Raw genomic sequence first — 22,257 nt, 5'->3', positions numbered from 1 at the left:
ATTGAAATTCAAAGTACACACATCACCACTAACATGAAAAGTGCAGAAGTGATTGTGGTAAACCCTCAACCCCTACATTCTCAGTCATAATTTAGCAATCTTCCAGTAACTGTCAGTCACATACCATTATTGTTTTCATGGTCAAAGCAAGAAGAAATGAAAGGATGACATCCCTCAGAATGAGTTTCTTTCTGATGTCTGTTGTTTCAGAAAGATGATAATATAATGCAAATGTGAAAAGATGAGTGCTTTTTTCTTTTGGTTTTCTTTTTAACATTTTAATTGTTTCCAAGCAACTAGTCAATCATTTAAAGTTATGAAAAATTTAGGTGTTCTAGTTTGTTCTGTATAACTAAAGGTGCAGAATATCACAATTAGTCTCATATTAAGACAAGTATCTTACTTTTTTTTTTTTTTCCTCTGCAATATAGGTCTTCCAGTAAGGAAATTATGGTATATATATTTTTTTTTTCTTAAACTTCCCTTCTTCATTCCTTCTTCCATCTCCTTCTTCCCTCTCCTCCCTCCCATCCTCCCTCCATCTCTCTCTCCCTCCCCTTCTTAATTCCTTCCCTTCCCTTCCCTTCCCTTCCCTTCCCTTCCCTTCCCTTCCCTTCCCTTCCCTTCCCTTCCCTTCCCTTCCCTTCCCTTCCCTTCCCTTCCCTTCCCTTCCCTTCCCTTCCCTTCCCTTCCCTTCCCTTCCCTTCCCTTCCCTTCCCTTCCCTTCCCTTCCCTTCCCTTCCCTTCCCTTCCCTTCCCTTCCCTTCTCCCCACTAAACCATCTGGGGCAGTTGTGACTGAGAACCTTTTTAGAAACCAAATCTTGCCTCTGCTAAGGGCATCTATTGAGTTTTTGCTGAATTCCCTTAATTATCTTTTCTCCCCTTAAATATGAAGTCCAAGGGAGTTTCCTTCAAGTAAGAACATTTCTTTTTCTTTTTATTTTTTTTCTTAAATCCACCTTTAAAGCAAAATAATGATTAACTGTTTTTTAGCTGACTTCACACAATTATACCCACTCACTGTATGATCCAAATGAAGTCAAGCCACCCCTCTCCTAGGTACACATCACTATTTCACCCATCTGTCCACTGTTATTAATACTAATAACAAATTTCTCTTGTAAAGTGCTAATCCACAATCTTTCTGAGGTCTGCTACACAGGACTGTTATTAATAATAAAAATATTCTAGAAACATAGTACCAAAAAATTGAAGACGAGTTTGTGTTTGAAGTGTGTGGGGGATTAGGAAGCACAGAGGGAAACCACAATGGTAAGCAATTGCTTTGACATGTATTAACTTCCCTGTTCTTTGGAAACCTTTCCCAGGAATGATACATATGAATGCTTTGGATTCAACATATTTTCCTCTTTGTCTTCTTGCATAACTGACACCAACCTGAAGTTGTTTCTTGTTCTTCCATCCACTGGACTATATTACTGCTCTCTGTACGTCTCCATGAAATCAGTCCATAGGAGTTCCTGAAGGAGAAGGAGATGGAAATCAGGAAACACAGGAACTCAACAAGGAAAAATGACATTTCCATGATATGTGTGAAAAGAAGTAGATTCTGTGTTGGGCAATCTGGGACATATCAGATATCTGTGATACAGTTACCATACAATACACAAAAATTCAGGATGATGTCTAATTCCATGTGGAAACTGTGGAGATATGCACAGTGACATGGTAAAGTATGAAACTTGTATATTTGTCTGAATATATCCCCGATAGGGCATAGTTTATTAATGTAATATGTCCAGCTTGATTTCTTGTCTTTAAAGCTATTTTTTTTCATCAGTACCTACCCTTCTGTGGTGTGTATAAGTGGGCATTATACTGAGTTGTCTGCAAAGACCTGCTGCACTTGAAAGCAACCTGAGGTGACCTGAATGATCTGAGGTGACCAACAGTTATCCAGGTCCCTCTTATATGGGTATGGTCAGTGAGAGTACTTCATGTAAAGTTTGCAGTATGAAAAACACAAACCCCAGGAATTTAGAATTTGATTGTGTTTTGGGACAAATTCCTCTCATTTAGGACTTATTATTTATCAAAATCTTTGGCAACTGTGGTTGACAAATGGAAGTAGCATGAACAACGAAAACAAAGTATTTAAAATGCACAATAAAGATAAATCTCTGTCACTAAATTTTTGCCAGTATTCATTAACTTAGTATAGATTTTACTCAGCTGTTTGAGGTTATTTTTTTTTATTGTGCCTTTTGTTTTAAACAAGAAATAAAAAATAATACAATAATGTAGCTAGTAACCTCTGTAAAAAACATAATCAATTTCATTTATGTCTTAGTGAATTAGGGGAGTCCTCAATTAAGTTTACACCTTGTAGTAAAATCTATGTCTATTATCATCAAATGATGCACGACGTAACAATCAGTTATCAGATTGTAGTTCTTTAAAAGCCTGAAAAATGTTTTTTGCCAATATCAAGATATTACTTGTTAAAGCAAAACAACTTGATCTGACTGAACAAACTCACATATAGACACATACCACAAACACACTTCCTTAAGAAAATTCTATTGCTTCTCATTTATTTCCATGAATAATCACCACTTGTCTGTAATTTGTTCAGTGGTGTAGTTCTGCACTGCAGCTTACATGATACAGAATATATAGAAGGAGAAGGAAAGGAATATTTTCAAACAGGCAGTGAGGGATGGGGGCTTTAGGCTTTAAGAGTCCATCCCGCAACTGTCCATCATATTTTGTTTGCAACTTCTCTTCCTTTGTATGAACTTATCACCTATTTTGTTTTCTTTATTCAATATCCTAGGTATCACAAATACCTAGCTATTTAGGAAAACCTTCTTCAACCTATGGCAGTAGACCTGTTTTACAACATGCTTCCAGCTAGTCTCCTCTGTAGGGGCAGAAATACATACCTGGGCAGCAAACACCACTGAAATGGTCAAGTGCCTCTGTCTGTGCCTGCTCACAGCCTAGCAAATAAGAGCCAGGATGCTGGTCTATAGTAACACCTTTCCTGATCCATTATGCCCTTTCTTCTTCCAAAACAGCAGCATACCTGATCAGGCTGCTTGTGTGGGGTGGAATGGCTGTGGATCCATGGCTGGACTGTGCTTTCAAAGGCATCAGAGTTTCACTGTGCTTGTTCCTCCAAGCATATGGAAATGCTATAATTAGAACTCAGCTTCCCTCAGCTCTGCTGCATGAGCAGTGTGGGAAGATCTTAATTTTGGGGCTTCAGTACCCATAGAAAAGAACTCAGTACAGAGGGATTAGCAATTCTCATGTATTTTTGCTAATATGTACTGACTAAATTTTATAATAAAGTGAGGAAGTGAAAAAGGAAAAGACAAATAAGCAAGCCAAAATAGATTTATTTATCCCTAGAGAGTAAACAACAGTCATCTTTTCAACAAGTTATACCTTCACTTAGGGAAGAAAATACTGTGTTACAAAGAGATAGGGATACAATGTAAGGTAAAAAGGCTGGAACTGCTGCAATACATTCAAGCTTCAGTGACCATGATTTCCACCATTCAGATCCCGAGAGACTTTTTCAGACGTAAGTAGAATCTGAAACAGATAATACCATACAGGTTAATTTGCAACACCATTGGAGCTATTTTTTACATTCTGTTATAAAATCAACATTACCAGAAGCTTCCCTAATTGTTAATGAGCTAATATAGGTTTGGATAGATTTGAGAGACAACAGTGGGAGAAAATATTTGAATAAAAATTAAAAATATTGGAAAGGAAGCATCTTTCAAAAATACAATTAAAAAAAAGAAAATAGTTAGAAGATAAGATGGCTCAGCATTTCCTTCTGGGAAGCAAACTGAAAAGACACAGAAAGCATAGAAAGGGCTAATATTTATAGTGAAGGTAGGAGAGTAGATTAAGTTTCCTTAATCTGCTACTTTGTCCCTGAAGCACTATTTCAGGTTATCCTCCAGCTCAGATGCTCTCTGGTTTTATATGTATTTATGTAATTTTCATGAACATAAACAGAGTTCCCTTTATGAACATTTATTCTCTTTAAAGTTCTATCTATTTCTGATTTCTAATGTGGGACAAAATGGGACTCAAAATAATAGTACTTGTGCAACTTAGCCTAGCTCCTATTGCAACAAGCCTCTAGGGTCTATAGCCATGTTCTTACAGAAGTCATGGCTGTGCTCCAAAATCTTAGACATCTGAAAGGAAGGAGAAGTAGCACAAAAAGATAACTGAAGCTTCAAACTGCCAAAAAACTCCACTTCAAGTAAAAAATTTAAAGTGAATATTTCTTCAAATTTATTCATAAAATCCTATTTTAAACAGACTGCTGTTTGACTCTGTACTGCTTTTAGTTTTTAGTTTAGACTAAAAGTTATTAAAAGACCAAAGTTGTCTTAACTCAGGCTTTTAGGTGCCCTGACCTAAAAATATTTCACTCTTAAAAGTCAGTAAGAAAACACCCAACACAAAATCTATATAGTTCTAAAATTGAACTTGTCAACATATTGGAAGTTATAGTTGCTAAAAATATTGACTCTCTATTACTCTATGCACAATGATCTGTTTTATTTCTGTTTAGTAAGGAAGAATCCAACTACTGCATATAGTCTTACTGTCCCATAAATAACAACTTCTTAGCTTTGTGATTATACCCTACCAGTTCTACATTTTGTTAGCAAGAGTCCTGATTTTAAAAATAATCCTTTAGCCATCTGCTTACCCATATGTGCTACACATCACTGAATGTTAGTTTCCATGCAGATTTTATAGACAATACCACAAACACTGAATGCATTTTTGCACATAATTAGGATTTTACTACCACATTAAATTGATCACAGGTAAACTGTTTTATTTTGGTGGCTTATTTTGATTGTAATCAGGCTTCTTGCTGGGAAGTGATTTTATAGGCAATATAGGCAATAAATTTGGGTTATAAAGAGTTTCCTTCTTTTTTTTTTTTTTTTTTTTTTTTTTTTTAAATATCACATAAGTTCTTTTTAAGATCACCCTTGTCAGTGTAATAAAACAGATCTTAGGCTAGCAAATGTAAAACATCCTTTGGATCATCCATCAATGTTTACACTGCTCTTATGTTAGCTGTTTCATCAGTTTCCACTGATGATGATGTAATTGTGGTCAGCTATTACAGGCTGGGTGTAACAGAAAGGGAAAGAAACTTCTGAGAACACTTTCACACTGCATGGCAGTGTAAAGTTTCCTCCTTGCTTTTCAGGCAACAGAAGAAAGTTGATTTTTGAGTAACATTACTTCCATCCTTTCTCACTGTAGAAAACAGTGAACTACATCCAGTTGTTTTTCATGTCCATTATTAGTTTGAGGGATGGGTGAATGAGGAAAGCTGGATGAGGAATATGTTCCCATATGCTCAGTATAAGCTGTGTTTTTTTTTTCCAAATGTTCTGTCTCTTCAAAATGGAACTTAAGGAATCACAAAAAAGCAACAACAAACAAACCAAAATAAGGCTACCTCTGCAGGTCTAGAGAAAAGAAAATGTCTCTAAAATACAGGCTTAATTTGTACATTATGGTATCTATCCTATTCGTAGCTTAACTGAGAACCTATCAAAAAACAGTTTCAATACGGTTAATTTATCATATTCATCTTAAAGAGAAATGAAAATGTTTTTCTCTTTGATGTCAGTGGTGTATACGGAGGTAGATAGGATTCATATTGAAACAGGAAAACTCTTGCATAAGATCCAAAATAGTGCTGTTAAGTTCAACTCATCCCTAGTAAGGTGTCAAGTGTCATAAAGGGTTAATTTAAACTCAGTAGGTCAATTCATGCCTGTATTTTTTTTTTTTTTTTGAAACAAGCAGTTTGTCAGCTATTTATACAATGTGGAAATGCATTTTAATTACCTCACATAAGTTTTTGACAGACGACTTTATCCTCCTTGGTTTTTTTTGTTTTGTTTTGTGTTTTTAACCTTAATAGCAATGATCAAGCTTACATTGTGAGAATTTTTAAATTAAAACTCTTTTAGTCTACAGTATTTTGGGCTGGATGACTCCCCTCAAGCTGAAAGAGAGAGAGTAAAGGGTGCCTTGTCAGTGCTGGACAGGCCCAGTCTATTGATTATTTTTGTTTAATCCTGGGTAGTGCTACTTTAATAGTACTACACAATATGTCAGGCTTCTTTATAACTTTCTGATAAAACTGGAAGGTTAAAACCTTGATAATCCTGTTGTAACTCACAGTCTGTGGGAGATCTGAGGGTTTTTTTAGACTAGGGAGACCTTTTTTCCTCTCTATTTCTGTATTTTGTTGTTCTCAGTTTCATACCTTCAATACAGCAGTGGAAATTGAAAGCAGGGAATTATTCATAGTCTCAGAAGACATAGAACAAGGATCAGTGACCTGAGGCTAAGGAAGGAAATGTTTAGGCTAGACATAAAAGATTTTTAACTGTATGAGGCAAATGGCTAAACTCCTGAGGGAGGGTGTGAAAACTACATCAGTGCAGCTGTCAGAGGTCACCTAGGACACTAAGGGGTAGCAGGAGGTTGGACTTAATGAAAACAAAGTTTTCTCATAACTTGGTCCCCTGTTTTCTCAACTCAGTTTTGCTGCTTTTTGACTCTCATCTAGAGATTGACAGGCGCAGATGTCTATTTTTTTCCAGGACTGACTGCCATACAATCAGCTTGCCTTCTTATGCAAAACCGACTCCAGATACAATATATAAGAAAGAATTGCTTCAGTATGAAGCCTCTTTCCATGTAGAATCTTACATTTTTCTCTAAAAGCACATATTGGCAGTCACAATTCATATGTGAGATTAATTCATATAACTATTTTTCTTTGTGTGAAACTAGATTTGAAGCTGGCAAACCATTCTGGAGTGATAATGAAGCTGCAAGTGCTGACTAGTTTTCTCACTCAAGCCTATCTTTGGGTGCTGCAATGATAAGTGCTGCACACTGAAGATATCAAGCTGGGAGCTCCAGGCTTGGCTAGATTTTGAAGACTGCATGAATAAACAGTAAAAAATTTTGCTCAAGAGGGGAAATCAGAGTGAGAATCTAACATGGGTGCCCATGAATCCACACCTACAAGCTATTAATGTTGATCTTGGTATGCGATGTCAACAAGACGAGAACTGTAAATTAGCCTTATGATAGTTGATTCCATACGTTTTTTTTGTCTTTTATTACTTTAAAGGTTAATGTTTTGTTATGTCAACGTAAATTTATCATACACATACTTTTGAGAACAGTATTAAAGAAAGATGAAAAATTTAGACTCAACTGCTTTGTTAAGTTTACTAAAAATTGTCAGAAGCTGTATTAATCGAGTCCTCTCTGGCAGTTTTTTCTCTGCTTGTATTTCTTTAGAAAGAAAGCATTAACTGCCATGTTTTTTTGCAATATACATTGTTCACAATATTTCCTTTTTAATGGTTAATTTTTTTCTGTGATTTTTTTGTGATATTGATCATTAACTGACTAGATGCTCCAGAACAAGTGCTGGAAACTGGCATTATATGGTATGTACGGTACAGATTCAACTTGCTTTCCTCACGTTTCCTTGACTTTCTGACACACCTGTTACAAATTCCATTTGTGAAATGGAATACATCAATAATTCAGAATCTTTGCACCAGATTTTGTAGCTCTTCTGCCATATGGAGAAATGTTAAATGAAGAGGTTAAGGCAGAAACATTTGTATAATTTTAATGTACTTCATAACTAAACCAACTCACATACCACAAAGTTGATGTATTAATCATCTAGTAGTACGTCTGCTGTAGAAACACTCTGAACCAAGTAAACTTCAGAAGGGGGAACAGATTTAGCAGGTGATGAATTTTAATTGGTATGATGTAATTTCTTGATTTTTGTAGTTCTACCTATTTATAGAAACATCTGATTGCACACCACAGGGATATTTCATGCCAAACTGCTTCAGGATGATATTTCAACATCAGGCCCACCAATTTTCTTTGTGATAAGAAAGAAGAGAACATTGTTAAAGTACCATATTTAAAGAAAAGTAGCAATGAACTAGGACCAACCATTTGTACATTGTAGCAATTAAAAAGCTATGTTTCAGCATCAAGACATAAGCTGACCTACAAAATCTGTATCTCTTTGTAGATATTTTGTCTCTAATTATCTCTTTGAATGTTGGGGGAAAAACAAAAAAATAGGGAGCAAAACAAGGCTATAAAATGTCTCCACTAGCCGAATTCGAAGGTTGAGCACAAGCTAAATATCTGAATACGATTGAAGTATGTGGCTGATGATCTGGCTTCATGACCTCCCACTTTATCAGTGCCCATAAGTGCTTCAAATCACTGCTTTCACTCTTACACTCCTGTTAGCTGTCATTGCCCTCTGTGCTTCACCGTTCATGTGCAGTTTTGGAATATCATACAGATATTTACCCTCTCCCTAAGGAGGTCAGAGGTCTTGAAACATGTATTTTACCCAAACATTCCTCTCCTTTACTAACTGACCTTTACATTGCTCAGATAAAACCACATAACTAACAGCACTCTGCATTGTTACTCACACAACTTAACTGTACAATTCAATCATAGATTTTCAAAAATAGGCAATGCGTTTCTCTTTTTAGGTTTAGTGTAATTCCTAATCCTCAGAAGGGCTGATTTTTAAACACTTGTCTTTAAGAAGGATATGAAGCTCAGTCATTCAATAACTGTATTTTTTTAATATTTGGGTGTAAAAGATACAGGATTGCAAGGATAAAATAGGAAGAAAAGATTCTACAGAGGAGACAGTCACATTTGTTGAAAAAGTAAATCTTGACTTCATTATGAAATGTCTTTGTTAAAGTTCCTTTATTTATTGTTAAATGGTCAAGAAAAACTTATTTAAGAATTGTTGACACAGTATTTGCAATAAATGTATCCAAATTTTTCTTTTACAAAGAAAATTTTGACCTGGTCATCTTTAACACCTCTAGATCTTGAGTTTCTTTGCTAGATCTTTACCTCACAAAAGAATCTGAAGCAAGTATCACATTGCAAGTTTGACACAACAAATCGAAAAGTGAAATAAGGATAGCTGATCCTGTAAGCCAATGTATATTGAATCCTAGAGGTAGTTCTGGATTTTGATTACACTTTCAGTCACACAATGTGCTGGATGGTAGGTGATTCTGTCTTCCAGTTAACTCATTTGGTTTAACAGGGATCAAGCGACATGATCTATATCTATAACCCTTCCAACCAATGTGTACATAGCATTATGGACAAACACACGTTCACAGAATTGCTGAGCAATTCAGGGTCAGCTGTGAGGTCAGACCAAGTTGTTCAGGGCTTTGTCCATTCAGGTCTTGAAAACTTCCGCAGATGGAGAGTGTACGACCTCTCTGAGCAACCTGCTCTACTGCTTGGTAGTCCTCATAGTGAAAATATTCAGAACAGCTCCTCACTGTACAAGCATAAAAACCTGCTTAGGTTAGGGCAAGCCAGAGATACATAAGATTTGATTTTATATGAGAGTTTATATGGTTTAACCTCAGCCAGCAGCTAGGACCATGCAGCTGCTTATGACTGTCTCCTGCTCCCTGCCCCAACCCAAGTGAGTTAGGGGAGAGAATCAGAAAGTGAAAAACTTATGAGGTGAGATAAAAACAGTTTAATAGGAAAGAAAAGGAAGATAAAATAATAGTAATATTAATAAAATATACAATAATAATAGGATATACAAAACAAATTATGCACAATGCAGTTGCTCACCACTCATGACCCAGTAACCCATTCGTTCCTGAGCAGTGGTTTTTGCTTTCCAGCCAAGTCCAGTTTATATGCTGAGCATGATGTCATATGGTAAGGAATACTCTTTTAGTGAACTCGGGTTAGCTGTCCTAGCTCTGCTCCCTCCCAGCTTCTTGTGCACCTGGCAGAGTGTGGGAAGCTGAAAAGTGCTTGGCTACCTGAGAACAATTAAAATAACAGTGTATTATCAACTTTCTTCTCATATCAAATCCAAAACACAGCACTATAACAACTACTAGAAAGAAAATTAAATCTATTCCATCTGACATGAGGACAATATTATTTAAATTTTACTGTCCCATAAGATCATAAAAACATTTAGTTATCATTCATTTGTTCAGTCCAGGACTCAGCCCTGAAAAAGCTAGATTATGAAAGAATCAGTCTTCAGCATTTGAGAATACTTTTCTCTCCATAAGAACTTTAACTCATATTATTACTCAGAGGAAAACAATGCTGCAATTCTAGATGTTTTTTGGGTAGGCAGGTGGTAGCAGCAGATGGAAGGTACATTTATTGCCTTGTATATCCTTGCCAGTGTGTGAACAAAACACCTGGGTTTGGAAAACACTCAGTTTAAACACAATACTTTGGAATAGATTCAAATGTGTTACACTAAGCATCCATCACTTTCAAATTATAGACCAGAAAAGTTTCTGAAAGTTCAGTTGCTCAGGTAAATACCAGAAAGTTTACAACAGATGGTCAAAAAATCTTAAAGCAAGACTGTGATTCAAGATTTTACAGTATGAAATTACTACAATTTCATCAGGTTTTTGTTTTGTTTTGTTTTTCTTGAGTTAAACTGATGTATGGAAAGAACACCAAAGAGCAAAAATAGACACCAAGACATCCTAGATATTTAGAAACCTCAGTGAAAATGTGTAAATAGTACTGAAAAGGGGGTTTTACATATGAGCTCATTATTCAAATGAAAGACTAGGCTTTTAGAGAGATATAAGTAAGACTTTTAAAATTATTATTTGGGTATTTATTTTAAATAAACTAATTATAAAGTACCTGGCCACCTGTTTGCAGATATTATATATTCTATTCATCTTTGGCTAAAAAGCGAGTGACTTCCTGTTAATCAGAACTACTATATTTATAAAAGACACTCTGTGAAAATAGGTTAGAAAGAGCTCTGTATTTCATAATAGGAAGAGCTTTGATGCTAATAACTTTGCTGTACAGTACCTGAGTAGAAGAATTTTTTGAATTTATAGTTTGCATGTGGGAGAGCTGTTAAAGAGTGAAGTGCACTGAATTTGCAGTGCAATAGTTTCTTCCTGTGTAGCCATTCATGCTCCTGACTAAACCCATCATTTCTCTGCAGTGCAGCTCTGAAAGAGAGCAAGTATGCACAACTGGAGTTACACTGATGAGTAAGCAACACTCTAAGATCAAGCCTTACTAAACCAACACTCCATGCAACAAAATTTAAAGTGTCCTGGTGAGACTTATTAGATAGAAGAACAGCTTTCTCAAGAAAGACAGGAAGTCTCACTACTTGAAAAAAATTTGAAAACTAGACCCAACAAAACATTAGGAAATCTGCCTTACATGTTGATCCATTGCTCTCAATAGCTGATTGTTTTTACCTGCGTATTCTGTGATTGACTTTTTTGCACAAGTGTAATAATGCTGTTTATGGTAATATTGCTCTGGTTTAATGTATGGGAAGTTACAGAACAGCAACGATTAGAATTTCACTTTCACAGCATAGCAACACGATCAGTTTGGGAAGTGAGAGGGTGCTGCCATTTTGTATTTATTTTAGAAAACTATCACAATACAAATTAGAGTCAGAGATAGGAAGCAAGGTTTGTCTTCAGTGATTCCCACACTTACATGTCAGCCAGAATTTACCACACCCATTACCTTTTAATATGTCTGTCCTTTAAGGCCACCCCTCTTGCCCTCTCCTGTCAGGAATTAGCTCTTTTTCTTTGTAAAAATTGGAATAGTAGAGTATTTTTTCAAGTACAAAGTCACAGACAATGCACTTTTTTTTTCAAATGATGACTGCTGTGATAAAATCTAAGTTGGCTGCATCCTTATTTAGTTCCTTCCAAATCCTTAATTCTCTTCCAAAACCTTGGGGCCAAAATCTCTGCTAGTGTAAATTGGTGTTAGCTGCATCAAAGTCAACCATCACTGGTTTATTCCAGCTAAGGTTTTGGCCCCTTCATGGGTTTAGTATGAAAGGCAAACCAATTGTGTAAAATCAATTTATAATTCTATTTAATTTTTTTTTCTGATCCATGATATTCCCCACTTATTTGGTGTTGCTTTGTCAGTGTCCTGATGCTTTCTTCTCTTTTCCCTGTTATTTCTGTGCCCTCTTAAGCCTTTATTCTCTGTATCATGCATTGCCTGAGGAAGAATGTTTTCCCTTCCTCTACAGCTCTCTAACTCGCTGTTTGTATTCTCTACTTATTCACATCTACATTTTTTAATTCGTTATTAGTGCAACCCTTCAACATGATGTTCTATCTCAACCATTTTCAAACCTCTGAAAATCACTGGAGGAGACTGTGATCAAGATAAATGACAGAACATACGGAAAGGCATTGGTGATTTCTTTTTTACTTTCTACTTCCATGCCTTGTGCCTGCATCCTTGGCCTGCTGACTCTCTGACGGGTTTCGTTTAAGCCATTTGACATCTTTCATAGCTAAATGTAGCATCAAATGCTTGCCATCACTTAATACCTGTTACGATGCTCCATTAAAAATACATCAGTGGAAAGGAAAACAAATGGAATTGATTAGCTTACAATGTAATGAGTTTCCCTTGGGACACAGAGTATAATTTTGATGTCAATTTATCCTTGTTTTGCTTTTCTTATCTCTGAAGGGAATATTATATCCTTTAAAGTATTTCTTGAAAGCAATTAGGGAATAGCTACACTGAAAATGGTCTAATATTGCAATAATTGATCTTGGTTATGTTAGCGTAGAGTGAACTGCTAATATATATTATATATCTCTTTGCCATTTCTATTTTTTGTGTTTGAACAGACCATATTGTGGTTTTGTTTCTAAAAACTCTACAACATACTATTAGGGAAGTTTATTTCTATTCCCTAGCAATGTTACTGGATGAATCAGCATGGTGAAATAACTCAGGAAAGATCTTAATTTGAAGTCTAGAAGCTTGTCTCTGAATAAAGAGGTACTGTGGAACACAAACAGAAACTTTGTTATTGACCTTTTCATCTGACGTTAACCTTCCAGCATTCCTTCTTTTCTGCTTCTGCTCAGGAAAACAGGGTACGTATGATGATGAAATTAGATCATTTTTCTCCAGAGAAGATCTCCAGGAAAGCAGACAGAGGGGATTGTATGTGAGTGCAGCTTTTTTTTTGGAAGTAATGTGCTCCTTCTATCATGGCTCATTATGACAGAATTATTGTTCATGAGGCTTGTCCTACCCCATCAGCTTTAATATCATCTCAAGGAAATTCCTCACAGACTATTTATTTTGTGAAAAAAGCCCTAAAAATAAATTTTAATTGAAATCTTCTTATACTTTTCTGTAAAAAGGCTAATCCCTATAGAACACATAAAGCAGAAAGGACCTTTTTCTCCCATGCACACAATAAAAGCTTGATATTTTAATTGCAGTATGTCACCCAGTCTTATTTTCTAACTAAAGGCAAAACACAGGGTTTGACTAGTGCAAGACAAATAGGTAAAGATTCAGAGGTTATGATTAAAGAGACACTGGGACATTTGAAAACTCCTGAGGTCAAAACTGGTTTGGAGATCTCAGAGGATCTCCCTTTTCACATACATTTATTTCCTAACTTGTTTGATTTTTGTATACATTACATAGTAAAATAAAACTCCATAGTGCTACTGTACACAAGAAAGGAAAATACAGCTTTAATAAGCTACCTATTCTCTGGGACATAGTGTCATTTTATTAAGTTGTCAGTTGTTGGATATGAGCTGTGGACACCACTGGTGGAAACTGGGAATAGAGAGAAATACTGCACAAAGTATCTGGAGCAGACTGAATCAGAAAAATGTGTAAAAAAATATTATTGCTGACATTGTTTTGACTGATAGATGATTGAGATCTAGAATTTCTTTAACAAAAATGTAATTACTTCGTCAGGCCCGGTTCTTGATTTGTGTTTATTGATGTCTGCTAGAATGACTGGTGAAAACTACTAGTATTTCCCTAACTGGAAAGCATTACTTTCTCTTAATTTCTCAGAAAAGGAAAATCTGTAATAGTAGTACCCTAATTGTAGGAGGTTTATAAAATGAAAACCTGCATTTTATAGAAAGCATTCGATGTTTTCTCAATAAAAACTTATTCTACAAGCTAATATTGATTTTACTGGTAGCAGTCACATCTTAAATTAATAAATTGAAAAATGGAATCCAGTCATTGTAATACTGTGTTGTATTTATACGAAGTGTGCTTAAACTGAGAAAACTCACTTTGATTTTGAAACCAAGTAAAGAATTTAGCTTGTTTTGTGTGACCTAACTTTAGATTATTTCATGTTGATCTCAGTATCTGGACTATGCATACTAGACTGCCTTTTAAGTCAGAGGCACGAAATAGGCACTTTTAGTGTATGATTGCTCAGCAGTTTGTTAGGACTACTTTTTATGCTCAGGGGAACTGCATTGAGATATGTCAGCTTTTCCTTGTTGTATTTTATTTTTAATCTGATCATTTTGCCCTGGGATAACTCTGAGTAATTACCAGCAAGAGATTAGAAAAATGGGAGACATTTGATTTTCAGTTCAAGATCAACAGAAAAAAAATATAAATCACAAACCAACATATAGAACTAGTCTTAACTCTGCACTGGTGCAGCCTCACCTGGAGTACTGTGTGCAGTTTTGAGTGCCACAGTATAGAAATGATAGAAAGCTACTGGAGAGTGGCCAAAAGAGGACTATGGAGTTGGTGAAGGGTTTAGAGCAGAAGCCGGATGAGGAGCAGTGAAAGTCACTTATTTTGTTCAGCCTCAAGGAGACTGAGGAGACCTCATCATGATCTACAGCTTCCTCACAAGGGGAGGAGGAGGGACAAGTGCTAATCTCTTCTCTCAGTGATAGAACCTGAGGGAATGGTGGGAAGATGTGCCAGGGGGGACACAGGATATTAGGAAAAGTGTAATGGAGCACTGGAAAAAGTTTCCTAGAGAGGTAGTCACAGCCCCAAGCCTGACAGTATTCAAGAAGTGACTGGACACTGCCCTCAGAAACGTGATATGAATTTTGGGGTTTTCCTATGCAAGGACAGGAGTTAGACTTGGTCCTTATGGGTCCTTTCCAACTTTGGACATTCTATGATTCTGTGATTCTATGAGAACTAGATCCCAAGCCAGTATGAATGCATCTTTTTAAAGATTTATGTCTGAAAATACAATCATCTGGCAGCTTGGCCATCAGTAGACTTGGCCCTGAATACTCTCCATCAGTAAAATTTTCACTATGTCTAGCAAGCAAACTTTCTTTACCTAGGGACTTTGAATTAAGTTATTGTGCTGTTATTTTTTTTGAGAGAAGAAGCATTGGACAGTGAAATGCAAAGGGGGTTGTGGCAAACTGTTAATCAACAACATAGATGGACTATGGTGATCTCTCTAGCCTATTGATCCAGTCTACAGAACAATAATTTTAATAGCTGTATTTCACGTTACTGTTTTACAGTGCAAACACTAATTATAGTTTTAATAGCTACATTAGGACAGTTTTGAATAGACAACTTTGAAACAAATTGTAACAATGATCTGAATATCTAACCCTGTAACTATATACATATATTTGCACATAGTTGCACATAGTTGCAATTTCTTTGTGAAATAAGATCAACTAAGACCAGAAAAATATATTTTATTTCAGCTCTGCAGGTATTAGAGAAATAGATATTTAATTAGCTTTGCCTGGATCTCTGATCATGAACTGATCAAATGTCATTTTTTGAACGGTCACTGTTCAAAAAGTATTCATAGACTATTCCTAATATGTAAATATTCATGTATAGCTTGTTAATGTATTTTCCATTCTCTATATTTGTTTACATTTTTCTCACTCTTGTTTTTTTCCTGCCATCAATATATGCACTTAAATACTCACATAGAAAATGTCCACAAATCAGAAACAGAGCAGAACCATATGTATACAAAATTTTCAGAAAATTTAGCTAGAAAATTATGTGAACTAGTTTTTTACCTCTAGATTTGAATGTCTGTGTCATTTTAGTTGTTCTTCAATCTGTTTGCTTGTTTGTTTTTTTTTTCCTAACAGTTAAATATTTCTGAAACACAGATATATAGTATGGATTCCTCCCCTACTACTTATAATCAAGCAATAAGTAGTTAGTAATTTAGAATTTCTTTTCTGTAGACCTTCTGATGTTGATTTTCATTTATAAATATACATGAATATGTATATATGTAAGATAGCGTGTAACAAAAAAGAGGAGGTAGAGAAAATACTAGCTTTGTCTGAACTGCGGTGCACTTCAGGACTGAAATCAAATGCTTAACAATCTTTGAACACAGCATTACAGAGTTTAATGTAAATTACCACTTCGATCAGCTCAAAAGAGATCAACTAACATCCTCAATATACTGACAACTTTTATACTCAATCTTTCAAGAGACAATGGAGAACTCTCTTTAGCACAAGGAAACATGTACCAATCAAGGTCTGTGATTTTCTGAAATGCATTTTTTAACTAAAACTCCACTATGTTGAGCAAGATATACACAGACAGATCTGGTTCAAGTTCAAGAAATCAAGAACACTGAAGTTTGTTTTCCCTACCTATAGAGAACTGTATTGTTCTGTAGATGAGATGTTGTCCTAATGAGTCGGAGAAACTGGCTGTGATCCAAATAAAACAAACCCTGAAAACTCTTTGTTTGGCATCTGTACTACACTATACAAAAATCTAAGAGCGAGACAGAAAAAAATTAAAGAAGTCATGATGCTTTAGAGGTCTGACAAAATTTGATAAACCCCACGACCTCCCTGTTTTTCTCCTTGGAATATTAGACAGAAAGTCCAGTTGTGGAGAAATCTGAAGCATTGCTCCCAAAGGCGAATGGACCTGGCTGTTTTCCCGGGTCTACATTGGAAATAACTGCACTGTGAAAGCTTGTTTAAGACTTTCTTTCTGGCATTTATATGATTGTATATTTAGAACTCTATTAACACAGACATTAATTCACTGGGAATGAAATAATCCCATTTCACACTTAGAATTTATGGTTGGTGCCAGAGATTGTAAGCTTAGTTGCAGGATTTTATAAAGCAGTCTGCCATTCAAACGTTTATTTCTGGTGGTGCTGGTGGGGGTTGATAGAAAGCGTGTGAGAAGGTTAATCCCATCTATTTAGTAATAAAACAGATTGTACTAATTTCTTACAAGTCCTGCTTGCTTTCACGAAACTCTTTGATTATCCAGACACCACCAGATCAGCAAGGACTGTTCTTTGGATAAAATATGCTACGAAAGAAAATAAAAGGTCAAGGAATGTCATTTGCAGGGAAGATGTAGGAATGATAAAAAATAGAGAAGTTGATATTTGAGGTGGTTTCTTCATTTAGGCTTTATTTTGTCCTCTAGGAGAAAAAAACCTAGTTTGCTGCAGGAATAGACAGTCCTTTGTACAATACAGAAAGCATTCAGCACATTTCATGCACAGTTCTGAGTTTTAGGAATAGCTGTTCAAACAGACACAGAAGATATTGTAGTTCTCCGTGAAAATCAAATAAAACCTTCACTCCATTTGTGTTCATCTGGCAGGAGTTTTCTTTCTCATGTGAAATGACTTAGTGATATCTCTTCCTAAAAGGGTTAAATGCTACCACAGCACAAAAGATGCAATGACCATTTCTGGATTCTTATTGAATGGAACTTGGAAAAGAGTAAAACTGATTAATAAGATCTGATGAGCTGTTTTTTGTTATATGAACACTAATTTAAACATAATCAAATATAAGACAACTACTATAGAGTTGGAAGAAAAGTATTGTCTTTCTTCCCATTTTTCCTGTGCAGCTGATCAAAACTCCAGAAAATGCTGTGCAGTTTGTCACAGTTGCACATCCCCCTGATGTCCCCTCAAGCCTTCAATAGGGCAGTCCATGGCTTCTTAGCATCTTTTGTGCCCCATTGTGCCTATCCCAACATACACATCTAGGGTGGTGCCAACATGCTGCCAGTCACATCCTTCTCTACCACAGGGCAAGGTGACTTCACCTCCACCCAGCTGGGGGGTAGGAGGGATGGGACCCTCAGTCGTTTGACAGGGTCCTCAACAAAGGAGGTGCCCAGAGAAGGTGAGAAGCTTCTGGACCATGTTGTAATGCCCACAGCCAGACCTGATCAGGCTGTAAAAAGGGGTCCCCGTGAAGAACCCCTTGGAGTGGCTTTCACGAAGCAGCGGATTTGTGAACTGAAGCCCTCCCCTTCAACTGGGACACTGCCTAAGGAGACTTCCCAGGGTGCAGAGTGCCTCATCTCCTCCTGTTGTGAGTGGTTATTTACTGGATATATCCTTGAATGAGTCCTTGTACAACCCAGGCAAGTATGAGCCCTTGCCTAACCCAGGTGAGTGATTATTTCTTGTGGGTACCCTTGAGTGAGAGGCCTCTGGTTTGGTTTCTTGTGAGTATATGCATGCATGCTGTGGATTCTCGTTATTCTTATGCTGTCATTCACCAATAATTTCCTCAGCTGATATCTGAACCTGTATTTTATGTTGTCAGAGTGCTAAATATTGTATAAACCCCAGTCGGTTTACTGGCTATACTTTTCCAGCTAGAATAAAGTCTGTTTTGAAGCTTGTTGTCAGCATAAAACTGACTTTTGGGGTGCCTCCATCATACGATTGCTTATTCTTTACAGCTAAGTTAGAAATTTGGGCCATTGAAATTCTCTTTAATGTTGCACAGAATAAGCTTCTGTTGAACTTTGGTGTGAAAACAGATAAACTTGCATGCATAAGTGCAGATAATGCCTGAAACTGAGAAGGAATCTGAACATCAGAGTAATGGATGGAGAGTAATATACTATATCAGTCTTAAGTTGACAGGGTCTGAAATCAGAGGATTAAAATTAATTTTCAGGTCATCTTGGATTAATAATAGTTAGAAATTACTATTTCTGGGAAGTTATTAACCTCCTGGTACAAGGAAGATGCTTTTCAGAGACAAGTTTACCTGGATGGAGGGAAAAGGGATGAAAAAAAGCATAAATTTAAAACCAGACATATTCAAAGCATACAGGCATAATGAACAGACATAATCTTGCTGTAGTGGCACCACTGACAATCAAATACTGCTGTGAAATCTATCTATACTTACCTTCTAAAACATTCTGCATTCCTGATATTTTAGGAGCCATAAGTAGAAAGAATGTAGTATGTTACGTACAGTGTTGTGTATCTTTGCTGAGATAAAAACCCCACAGCTGTTTCTGTGTGTTGCATGTTCCCATCCTTCAGTTCTTTCCAACAAAAACAGAGATAAAGTTCATATTTTCTTTTTCTTAGCTAAAAAGCTGTTTAGGTAGCTAAATCCAACTAGATTCAGTTAAAATAACTGTGGAACAAACCAAGTTTGTATCATACAGGTTCTATCCAGTATAAAGGAGCATTAGATGTTCATATTAACGTTGTTTTACAGTGTTATAACCAAAGATAGCCATAAATGGCAATGTGCTAATTTATGAAGTGAAGGTTTATCGATAAGCATTCATAAAATCTACACACAAAGTTACTCTGAAGAGCACAGCTGTCAGTGTTTTGCATGAAAATATACTCTCATACAGTTGATACAATAGCCCATAATAATCAGAAAAGATTTAGTAAAATGTTTCAAAAGTCTTGTTTATCTGGACTTGGTAACAGATAAACAAACTAAACCACAAAGGAACACAAAGTCCTCCCTGATTCACTTTCCAGAGGGTTCACAAGTTCCTAAATTTCCAGCTGTATGATTACCATAGAAGTTTGTAAGCCTGGCTGCAAGTGCATATGCTGATCTGAAAGCTGGAAATCTCAATTTTCAACTAATGTTGAATTATGAACATAGTGGCGTAAATAGTTAAGATTTTTGTCTATGAGCCACAGCAAGGAAAACAAACTGAAGCATATTTTTTTCAGTCAAAACAAGGAAAAAGAAAAACATGTTGAATATCACATCATTTTCAGCCTTATCACTCCAACAGCTAACAAAAAGGATTCATTCTGCTTTGTCCAAACACTTTATTCAATGTGTTCACTTTTTTAAACTTAAATAATATTTTGTCAAATTTCTAAATTTTGAAAAAATAATGTTTTAAATCATATAAATATTTAAATAATGATTATTCTAATTAGTATTTTATTTCTGGAACAGCATACTTTGTACATATTCATCCACAGCTGTCAAACAGAACCAGTGATAAAATATTGATCCTTGAACCTGTCTTTAGTAAAAGACTGAAATTTTTTTGCCCTGAGTTTTGGGTTAGGTTAATTTGGGGGTAGGGGGAATGGGAGTGGTGAGGAGTGACATGACATGTTGCTTTAGAAAAGAAAATTGGAAAGTATTTCAAGCTGCTCGTCGCTTGAAATATCAAAAAGAGTCCTGCTGAGAGAGATGGATCGGTGGTAAGAGTGCATGGGAGATGGTCAAAAGTGCAGAGAAAATGCAATTTATCATTTGGCTCCACAGTTTATCACATTCCTGCTTGTCTATATATCTCTGGCCCTGATCCTGCACAACTGCAGTCCAAATAGTGTTTTTCCATTGATGTAAATAGAAGTAGGAGAAAATTTACCTGCTGCAGTATCATAGTCTCTATAGTCTGTGTAAACAATATAAAACCTAGTTTCGTATTTCTTCTTTCCCTTTATCCCATTCAGATCTCCTCTTGGCACCACATAATGGTGTTTTTGATCCACCAAGTAGCTGGGGGTGTTGGTTTGCATTTTTTTTAATGTTTGTTGTCGTTTTTTTAAAAAGAGTGTTGTATTTATGCATTTTCAAAATCCCAAAAATTCCTGACTTTTGTTATAGCATGATTCAAGGAAAGACCCAGAAGAGAGAGCAGAAAAAAAAAAAAAAAAAGATGACATATTGTTAGAAAATTGCTTTAAAGATAATGTCATCAGTGAGTACAGGCAACAGATTTTCGAAACTGTAGCAATGGCTGAAAACTTACACAAATTAACCTCATTCATTTCAAGTGAATTCCATATGAATTTTTAAAATGGTAATAACTTCATCTGTGATGAGAAGAAGAAAACAAAATGCAGTCATACACAATGTTAAATTGGAAGTTCACCAATACAGAAAGCTGATTTTAAGCTCCTCAGGAAAACCCAAAGAACTAACACATTTAAACAACTCTTAGTACTGCAACTTCTAGAACATGAAGGGAAAGAAACATGGTTAATCAGTTTGTTGCAATCCATTTGAACCATATCAGTCCATACAGTCTAGGTCTAAAGAACTTATATGAATGTGAGGTAAGAAAAGGAGTACAAGGAAAATGTGGAGAAAAAAGGGAAAACAAATAAATGTTCTTATGTTGAAAGGAAGTGTGATTTGAAACCTCACTTTTTGAGTTTAGAAGTACCCTCAGTCAGCAACTACATAGTTCTATTTTGCTTGACTTTTTTTCCACTTTCAGCAGGTGGTGGGAAGAAAGACTTGATTTAGCTATGATTAGCATTATCCCACAGGAAGTGTTAAAAGTATTAATAAGTATTTATGAAATTGTACTTGCAGAAAAATGTAGAATAAAATTGTCTTGAGGTACATGACTAAAACACCTTTTTGCCAATAAATTGGAAAAATACATTGTCACTCTTCTGGCTTTCTGTGAGTGTGTGTGTGTGCATGTGCTAGCTTTTAGTGAGCAGATGACAAAGCAACATGGCAGAATTACTGTACAAATTAGTCACTTTATTCACTAACAGAAGTTTGACTGAGGTATGTGAATCTTAGCAGAATTTTTCTAATGACCGTCAAGTTATTTGAAGATTAAATCATTTGGACTAGAAGTTCCTAGTAAAGAGGTTCCAAAAATGGTAGAATTTGTCCCTTCATTGTATTATAGTTAAGTATTTTAGTTCTGCATAAAATTCAAACACCACAAAGAGAAGGCAGACAGAGACCATAAACAAGAGTTACAATTAATATTTGAGAAGGTTTGTGTTCTAGTCTAAACTTTTTTTTTTTTCTGGGTTACTACATACTCCAAGTGTCAGCTTATTCATCTGAACAACGATTGTGTAATTTGCGTATAATTGTATTTGTCTTGTCCTTGGTAATTTTTGAAACAAAGTTATTTTAAGATGAAGCTTCACATCTCTGGCCCTTTGTCTGATGTTGTGACTTGGGTTGCAAAGACATCATATCACAATTCTTCGTCTAATCATACTCTATGCTTTAATATAAGATGAATTTTTCTTAATTGAGTTTATGTGAATGTCATTAATTATCATAGCGTT

This window comes from Columba livia, chromosome 5 (assembly GCF_036013475.1).
Source record: "Columba livia isolate bColLiv1 breed racing homer chromosome 5, bColLiv1.pat.W.v2, whole genome shotgun sequence".
Taxonomy (NCBI): Eukaryota; Metazoa; Chordata; class Aves; order Columbiformes; family Columbidae; genus Columba; species Columba livia.
The sequence above is the reverse complement of the archived record's forward strand: the minus strand, read 5'-3'. Positions refer to the sequence as shown.